The following is a 10000-nucleotide window of genomic DNA, read 5'->3' as shown; positions in this document are numbered from 1 at the left end:
CCCCACACAAACACACATATACACACACACAAACACTTCCACACAAACACATGAGCACACACACGTACACACACGCACACACGATCCCACACAAACACACCTATACACACACACAAACACATGAGCACACACATGTACACACACGCACACACGATCCCACACAAACACACATATACACACACACAAACACTCCCCACACAAACACATGAGCACACACACGCACAAAAGACACTCCCACACAAACACATGACACACACATGCGAGCACTCACGTATATGCACGCACAAACACGCATGCATGCACACACTCACACAGTAAGGTGTTTGACATACAGAGAATGTAAAAGTCACAAAGTACAACATCAAACATTGATGAAAGTCATTCTGAATGTTAAAAGCAACACAACATGTCACGCAGGATCACTGATGTCATCAATGATGTGTATTAATGTGTGTGGCAGAAGATGTGAAGCGTGACATCACATCCTGTACACTGAGAGATCACAATTCATTTCATTTACAATTCATTTCAACATTTATTTCAACATGACTCTTAATGAAGACGCACAACATAAACAAACACATGCTGATGATGAAGTGTGTACTCACATCAGTAAACACTACACACTCTCTACACTCTTGTGTTCTGCCCCGCCCTGACATCACACAATAAAGCAAACGCACGAACACACACAAACACAAACACACAGAGAGGCACGCATGCACACACATGCACGCACACAAACGGTCACATGCACGTACACACACAAACGCACACGGACACACACACACACATGCACGTACACACACAAACGCACACATACACACACACACGGACACACAAACACACACACATGCAAGCACACAAACGGACACATGCACGTACACACACAAACGCACACGGACACACACACACACACGGACACACACACACCTGTATGATAAAGACTGACAGGAGCTGGAGCTGTCACTCATGTCAGACTCAGTTCAGTCTGTGTGCAGTAATAATGAGTCCAGCACTAAATGATAATTGACTGTTTCTTTCTGACTGCAGCACCAGTGCAGCGAGTGTTTGTCTCTTCCTCCCTAACCATAACACGTTCAGCCCAATTATCCACCGCGCACCCTCTCCTCCTGCGGTGTGGTGAAGGGTCCGAACGCTGGGCTGCTGTCGGGGGTCTGCAGGAGAATGTCTTTATTAACACTTCACATTGGGAGAGAGACACTAATGACAGCGTCTGTGCATTAAGACACTTGTGAATGTCTTCAATATTCCATCACCACTCGTGTGCTGAGGCATCAAACGTCAACATGTTACTGATGTCCTCTGACATTTACTGTGTGTTCATTCACATGAAGCTGATTTCTCCTCGATCATCATCTCCAACAGTAGATTATATATAAATCTATAAGAAAAGAAATCTAATTTAATTGATTCTCTCTCGTGTGTTTGTTAACCTGAATGCGAGTATTTCTGCGCTGAAACACAATAGAAGATATTCAGAGAAATGTTGTTTTCTTCAATGGAGTTCAGTGTTGCTCTTCAAAATCTCTTCTTTTCAAGAAATCACTGCTGTTTTGTTGCATGTAAACACACATCATACAGATGTCACGGGTGGAATTACACACGACTTCTCTAAACCATGTTTGTCCCGTGTGACACAGGATCCGAGCCGGTTCCTCACACACACACACACTGTGTGCACATATAGTGATGACAACGTGCTGATGTGATGCACGGATCACAGAGTCACTAATGGCACAGGATTTCAAAGCTGAAGCTCGCAGCTCGGACAAGGTGAAGCATTACCTGCACAGAAGCGCCGCTGATGAGCCTGACGCTTCATTAGAGCATGCTGGGATACGGCCTGGAGCCGTCAGAGCTCATTAAAAGAGTCCTGGACATCACAACATTATTATGACCGCTGCTTACAAACGCTCACATGATTATAATAAGCACACAGACAGCGCTGCTTCAAATACACCAGTAACACCTTCACTCCAGCTTCAACCACCTTACAAAACTAAATCTATTTTATCCTCGTGATGCACACATTCAATAACATTTATATTAATAATTGATCATGAAAATTCATTACAACTTTAAAGCAGATTTATTAAAGTTTTAGTTTTATTAACATTTTCGATTTGCTTTTATTTTTTAGATTTTTATGTTCATTTTGGTTCAAGATTTAGCAATTTTAGTGTATGTTTTGTCATTTTATAATTGATTTGTTTATTTTTTATGTTGCTATGTAAGATATATTCATATATATTTTTGTTTCATTTTTGTTTACATTATAATTTTAGTGCTTTAAACTTATTTCGGTTTAGTTTGGAGGCAATTTTTCCAATAATTTTTATGTCAACGTATTTGATTTTAACGAACAGACGAGTTTTCAAAATTTTAATTTTAGTCGACAAAGATATATCTTTGCGCCAAAGCACAGAAATATAAATGAAGAGTTTTGGAAATAATAATGAAACCATGTTTTTTTTTATTGTGCGTTCCAATTAATATCAATCTAACTGCAGTTTGATTTGATTTAAGACATAATTATTTAACAAACACGATATAACACGAATCAAAAACATGATTTCCAAAATAAAATAAATTCTTCAAATACACAAACACGAGTTAAAAGTCTCGATAAAACTGAATCTTCTATCGCGCCGTGACGCCGGATCGCCTCGCGGAGCATCAAAGTCTTCATGTCGGGGGCATTTAAACTCGTTCTGCTCTGAGCGACGGTATAAGAGGCTTTTGTCATTCCCAGTAATGACTGGCTCTCATTATTCTGCTCTCATTCAGGTCCTGAACCCTGTGAAAATCATTATGTGTCTGAAATGGGAACGAAGGGGCAGCTCTTTAAACTCAAAGCCTCCAGGTCTCATTTGCTAATAAAACCGCGCGAGGTCACACCGCGAGAAAAGACCCGGAGGCGCCTCTCAAATGTCAACGTGCACGAGGCTATTCTCACATTCTGCCACCAATCAAAAACGCTCTCGCTGTGAGAGTTCTGCGGGCCGCGCGAGAAAACCTGGACGAGCTCAATTTCCCGGAGCCGTGGCGTCGACAAGAAACGACGGTGAGAAAAGAAGCGTGATTGAGCGGCGGCTTCTTTTGTCTGAGAGTCACAATAGGCCGCGAGGAGAAACTTTATTCCGTCTGTCTAATGAATGAAAGACGGAGAACTTTCTGAAGTTCGCAGGAGAAGAATACGTGCTGTCTGACGTCTTTAACCGGAAGCTAATTGGCCGGAGACGTGTCTCTGCTCCTCCAGTCATTTCATTTAAAGAAACACTTCAGCTAAAAAAATCACCTCACCGTGTTCTCAACCTAATGCTTCATTATTTCCATTCGGTCATCAAACACACGATCAGATGTTAGACAGAGCTGATTATTTCTAGGAAATTAAATAAATTAATAATATATAGCATGAATAGAGTCTCATACATGTGATGTCTAGCCCACACAGAACGTTCCCCTAACGTTAGTTTTGGTTCCGATTCGGAACGTTCTTTTCAGGTTACATTTTTTTAGCAACCAGCAAATAACATTTCCAGAATGTTGAAGGCTGGTTTTCTAAATGACCAGAAAATAACCAGAATTAGATAAGCGATGGATAAAAACAAAGCGTGGATGTACTCATAACTGACGTGTAGACGCCAAACGGACCTGAGAAAAATATTTTATGCTAATGTTCTGGGATCATTCCCAATAACGTTAGCTTCTGGTTCCCAGAAAGTTTTTTTAAGGTTTGTTTTATGGTTATCTTTACAGAAATAAAATGTTCATGGTTCCTATAATGTTATAGCGACCAGAACTACCTTCTATTTTCGTAAAGAAAACTTTTCTGGAGAACCAAAAACAGAAGATAATGTTCTGGAAACCATAAACCAACGTTAGGGAAACGTTCTGGGAACCAAAAATTGTTAGCTGGGTGCAACTCATATTCCAAATGTAGATGAAAGGAAGAATAATCAATCTGTTATCGTATGATATAAGAAGAGCAGCTGCTCTTCAACAGGACTCTAGACGTCTCGTTTGGTGAAAAAGTGGTTAAAAAAAAACCTCACGGGTTCATTTTAAGGGATTAACAACAAAGAAACGTTACTGTTACTTTTGTGACCCCCAACTGAACTTCCGGTACTCGTTCACAAACAATATTTCTGATAACAATAAAAAGAAACCGAGAAGAAGCGTTGATTGTCTAAACTTATCTCTCCAATACCAAACCAATACCAAAAATCGTTTATTTAATACAGTAAATAATAATAATACAAATTAATGTTAACATAAATATAATAAAATATAAATAGTTATATTATTAGACACCAGCCAAACACAAACCGGAAGTTAACTGGGGGTCAGTCGCGCGTGTCAAGGTCTCTCTCTTGTTTCGAGAAGGACACAAGTCTCAGGTTGTGCCCTGTTCTGTGTGATGACGTAAGTGGCCGACTGGCGTCCTGTTTGACTTTCCCTCTGAACAAACACACATCTGACTTCACACAAACTCATGAATCGCCTAAACTCAATTAGCGTGTTGTGGCATCATGGAAAAATCCCTTCCTTTGGGATATCTCATCTTCGGCTAATGGGATTGAAGTTCTGATTTAATTTCCGGCATCCTTCAGTCTACATGACAGAATAAACGCTTCCTTAGAATAAACGAGTTCCTTAACGCCTCTCCACGCGACCCCGCGGCGTCAGGACGGATATTTACCATCCACGCGGGAGATAAAACGCAGTCTTACTGTACCGAGAACAGTTAATTCAGTTAATGAGCCAGCGAAACAAATAACATTCCAGACGAGGATTCATTAGGAATACGGATGAACTTCAGCGCTTTTGATCTTAAGAGAGGAATACTCCAGATTTATTAATAAGACCGTGAAATGTCTGGAGAGATGAAATCAGATTTGATTTGCAAATGGATCCGTGTAAAACATCATCACCTTCATCGTCTTAACTTCAGACGAGATGTCCGTGATGTCCCACAATCCTGTGTGTGTCGAGATGATGAAGCTGATAGAGAAAGTTCATTCATGTATTTGATTATAAAGATAACTTGCAGGTGATGGTTTGCGTTTGTCTGGTGTCTTTCGACACATAAAACACAAAATCTAACATTAAAGCTGCAATCCACAAAAAATCTGTTATTGAGCAAGTGCATAAAACATCATCATCCTCATCATGTTGCCATGGAAGCCGGTTTCTCTAAGAATGTTCTGACTGTGTGAGGATATTATTGAGGAATACAACTGTTTCTTTAGGACTATGCGCACACACAAACGCACATACGTGCATACAGAAGCGAACACACACACCTGCACAAGCGAAAATACACACGCACGGATAAACACACACACAAATGCACATGGGCACACATGCTTGCACACACACACGCGCAAGAGAAAAAACACACAAACAAACCCATGTATACACACACAAGCGAACACACACATGCGCGCATGCATACACGCACGCACACATGCATACACACATGCATGGGCACAAGTAAAAACGCACACACACGTTGACAGGCCGTTATGAACATCTGATTCTGCTGAAGATATGACTGAATTAATATTCATCTGATCAACACAAAGAAGAGAATTAATGAGAAAAACTCAAGTATTCTCCCACAATCCTCTGCTCATGAGACACACCACACAATCAGACATCTGTGGCCCCTACAAACCACCCGCACCCAGAGACACACAAACTGATATATGACAGAATTCTGTGTTTATTTATTATTTCTTTATACATATAGTGAGGTGCGCTTAATCATTGTTAATGTTTTTGTGCTTTGGTTACTTTATTGCCAATAAAGCTTGTTGAATTTGAATGTGAGAGCGAGAGACAGACAGACAGACAGACATAGAGAGAGAGAGAGAGAGAGAGAGAGAGAGAGAGAGAGAGAGAGAGAGAGAGAGAGAGAAGGGATGTTTCCATTAGATGTAGTTATTTTAATAATTTATAATACTTAGGGATATACATATCTGTCATAATACTTTTCTTTGTGACACTCTGTGTTTGTGTCGGATGGACCTCACTGTTTCACATTACACTACATACATGACCTTTTCCTTTCTGAACACTATTTGAACAACTCGTACACAGATCACCTGATCAAACACTCTGACAATACAATACATTTGTCAAGCCAATAAGAACACACTTACAATAACACAGAGAGAGAGAGAGAGACAGAGAGGGAGAGAGAGACAGATAGGGAGAGAGAGAGAGAGAGAGAGAGAGACAGAGAGAGAGAGAGAAAGAGAGAGAGAGAGAGAGAGAGAGAGAGAGAGAGAGAGAGAGAGAGAGAGAGAGAGAGAGAGAGAGAGAGAGAGAGAGACAGAGAGAGAGTGAGAGAGAGAGAGAGAGAGAGAGAGACAGAGAGAGAAAGAGAGAGAGAGAGAGACAGGGAGAGAGAGAGAGAGAGAGAGAGACAGAGAGGGAGAGAGAGACAGAGAGAGAAAGAGAGAGAGAGAGAGACAGGGAGAGAGAGAGAGAGAGAGAGAGAGAGAGAGAGAGAGAGAGAGAGAGAGAGAGAGAGACAGAGAGGGAGAGAGAGAGAGAGAGAGAGAGACAGAGAGGGAGAGAGAGACAGAGAGGGAGATAGAGAGAGAGAGAGAGAGAGAGAGAGAGAGAGAGAGAGAGAGAGAGAGAGAGAGAGAGAGAGAGAGACAGAGAGGGAGAGAGAGACAGAGAGGGAGATAGAGAGAGAGAGAGAGAGAGAGAGAGAGAGAGAGAGAGAGAGAGAGAGAGAGAGAGAGGAAGTATTAGTGAGACAGTGGGATGATAAATGAAGCTCAATTATTTCATCATTTATTTATATAAAGTGCTCTCTCTCTCTCTCTCTCTCTCTCTCCATTCTTACTAAGTGTCTTTGTCTTGTTTTGTAGTACAAACATCTAAACATTCTTAAATCAAAATACAATTATATGATTGTATACATTTATATATAAGAATGAAGTCAGTTTATGGTGAAACAAGCACAAGAATCTGTCCATAGGGTGAGAGAAATAAACCTGAACTATTTATTTTAAGTTTATTTTTCTCACCCCATGGACAGATTTCAGTGCATAAACTTACTTCATTCTAATATTATTTTTCATTAAACAAGACCAAAGACCCAGTGCTTCAAGAAGGACATTTTTATTATTATTAAATAACTTTTCTTGTCAAGTAATTGTACATTTTTTTAAAGGTTTAAGATATGTTCACTAAAAACAAGACAAAAGCGCTCACTAAGAATGTTCTTTTTGCAGCGTACACATGTGATTGTGGTGATGTGTTTTAATGCCGGACACATGATGAGTCTCAGACCTCAATCTCATACTGATGCTTTCTACAGACAAGACGAGAGGAAAATCAGACGAGAGAGATGAAATAAGGATGAGACAAGTAGAGAAGTGTGTGTGTGTATACGTGGCATGTGCTGCAAAGAATCATGAAGACGCTCAAACAGTTTGGCATCAGTCCGAAGGCAATCCCAGCATCCCCACTCATAAACACCTAAACCTTCACTGTCATCACAACACATGAGTCCCCGTACAGACATCCAATAAGTGTGTAGTGAAACTCACATCTCAGATCTGCTCTTGAAAGAATCTTGAGGAGAAAATCATGTTTCGTATCTCAGAAACTCGTGAGAAACAGACGACTTCAACAGAACTCACTACTTGATCTCCATTTTAATTTAATTGCTGTCTAGGAACAACAATGGAGACGGTGGAGCGTTCTCATCTCTTTCCTCCGGGCAGCCTTGAAGCTCTATTCAATTTCGTCATTCAAATGTCAGATAAAAAACCCAAATTAATAATGTTCTTTAACTGGAACAAAGGAACCCTTCCTGTTCTCCACACAGTTAACAGTGAAACCTCAACTTCAGATGTGCTCTACACTGCAGACTGACTGGAGCTTCTTCAGACTCTCACACGAAAGTGTGTGTGTGTGTGTGTTTCACAGCTCTTTATGATCAAATGATGTGATGCAGTACACAGACGAGATCAATACGACTGCAAACGTGTGTTTCTTCATTCATATGTGACTGACGGGAAAACATGTGAATGTGACCTGATGCTTTGATCTGTGACTGCAGGGCATGTTAAACACACACACACAACAGTTCAGACACACAACCTGTGATTGATTGAAAGAGTCTTTAATTTATGAGCAATTTTGAGAACTGAGCAGCTCAATTGATTTGTGCGACTGCGTGTGCACGCAAGTGCGCGAGTGCATGCGTGTGTGCAAGTGCGTGTGTGTGTGTGCGAGTGCATGTGTGTGTGCAGGTGTGTGTCTGTGTGTGTGTGTGTGTGCGAGTGCATGTGTGTGTGCAAGTGCGTGTGTGTGTGTGTGTGTGTGTGTGCATGTGTGTGTGCAAGTGCGTGTGTGTGCGAGTGCATGTGTGTGTGCAGGTGTGTGCGAGTGCATGTGTGTGTGCATGTGTGTGTGCGAGTGCATGTGTGTGTGCAGGTGTGTGTGTGCATGTGTGTGTGCAAGTGCGTGTGTGTGCGAGTGCATGTGTGTGTGCAGGTGTGTGCGAGTGCATGTGTGTGTGCAGGTGTGTGTGTGTGTGTGTGTGCATGTGTGTGTGCAAGTGCGTGTGTGTGTGTGTGTGTGTGCGAGTGCATGTGTGTGTGCAGGTGTGTGTGTGTGTGTGCATGTGTGTGTGCAGGTGTGTGTGTGTGTGTGTGCGAGTGCATGTGTGTGTGCAAGTGCGTGTGTGTGTGCGAGTGCATGTGTGTGTGCAGGTGTGTGTGTGTGTGTGTGTGTGTGTGTGCGAGTGCGAGTGCATGTGTGTGTGCATGTGTGTGTGTGTGTGTGTGTGTGTGTGTGCGAGTGCATGTGTGTGTGCAAGTGCGTGTGTGTGTGTGTGCGAGTGCATGTGTGTGTGCAAGTGCGTGTGTGTGTGTGTGCGAGTGCATGTGTGTGTGCAGGTGTGTGTGTGTGTGTGCGAGTGCATGTGTGTGTGCAGGTGTGTGTGTGTGTGTGTGCGACTGCATGTGTGTGTGCAGGTGTGTGTGTGTGTGTGTGTGTGCGAGTGCATTTATGTGTGCAGGTGTGTGTGTGTGTGTGTGTGTGTGTGTGTGTGTGCGAGTGCATGTATGTGTGCAGGTGTGTGTGTGTGTGTGCGAGTGCATGTATGTGTGCAGGTGTGTGTGTGTGCGAGTGTGTGTGCATGAATGTGAAGATTACTGCTTCTTCATGTTCTTCTGTTTCTCAATTTCAGGTGAAACATCTGAAATAACATTACAACTGTGTGTCTGATAACACAGAGATAGAGAGACATGTGTGTGTGAGTGTGTGTGTGCAGGAGAGAGAGGAGAAGATCTGCTCTATATATTTGGTAATGAAGTCTGAGAGCCACAAACTACACATTACCCACAATTCCACAGGGAAGGAAAGCGAGAGGACATCCTGACATACAATCGCATTTACATTCAAATAACACCTCTCTCTCTCTCTAGAGATGTTAGACAGGATTGCCCAACTGATGACCAGTGAACACCCCAATGACCACCACAACACAAACACAACTCACTCTGACAGACGACAACTCCACAGCAAGAATCACTGACACAACACACACACACACATGTTCTGTATCTGAAAATACAGATCTGCTGTCAGTCTACTGATAATATTCATATTTATCCATGAATGACATTAATGACAGAAGACGGCGTGTGAAAAAGTCAAGTCTGTGTATTTGACAAAATGTAAAACAAATAATTATATTAAATCATTTTCATACACACAGTCATTAAATCAATACAAATTACTTTTCTTTTCTGATTCAAATAATTGAAACTGCAAAACCATCATAATAAATATTGTGTAGATTTAATGCACTGACCGGCCCAAAGAGAAAGGCACTCACAACACTCACACACACACACATGCTGTTTGACATCATCCACGTCATCATCATCATTATCTAAAGCAGCTTCTGTCACTTCAGGGAGATGTAATCTATCTGTCT

The 10000-nt window shown here is 41.7% G+C and overlaps 1 protein-coding gene across 5 annotated transcripts in view; it reads right to left on the bottom strand.

The window, feature by feature from the left end:
* The window catches only part of LOC130417535 (receptor-type tyrosine-protein phosphatase mu-like), a 162199-nt gene that overhangs the window by 111429 nt on the left and 40770 nt on the right, over positions 1-10000 (bottom strand). The window lies entirely within an intron of this gene.

The sequence above is a fragment of the Triplophysa dalaica genome, chromosome 3, assembly GCF_015846415.1.
Source record: "Triplophysa dalaica isolate WHDGS20190420 chromosome 3, ASM1584641v1, whole genome shotgun sequence".
Lineage (NCBI taxonomy): Eukaryota > Metazoa > Chordata > Actinopteri > Cypriniformes > Nemacheilidae > Triplophysa > Triplophysa dalaica.
Note: the sequence above shows the minus strand (reverse complement) of the source record. Positions and strands in the feature narration are given on the sequence as shown.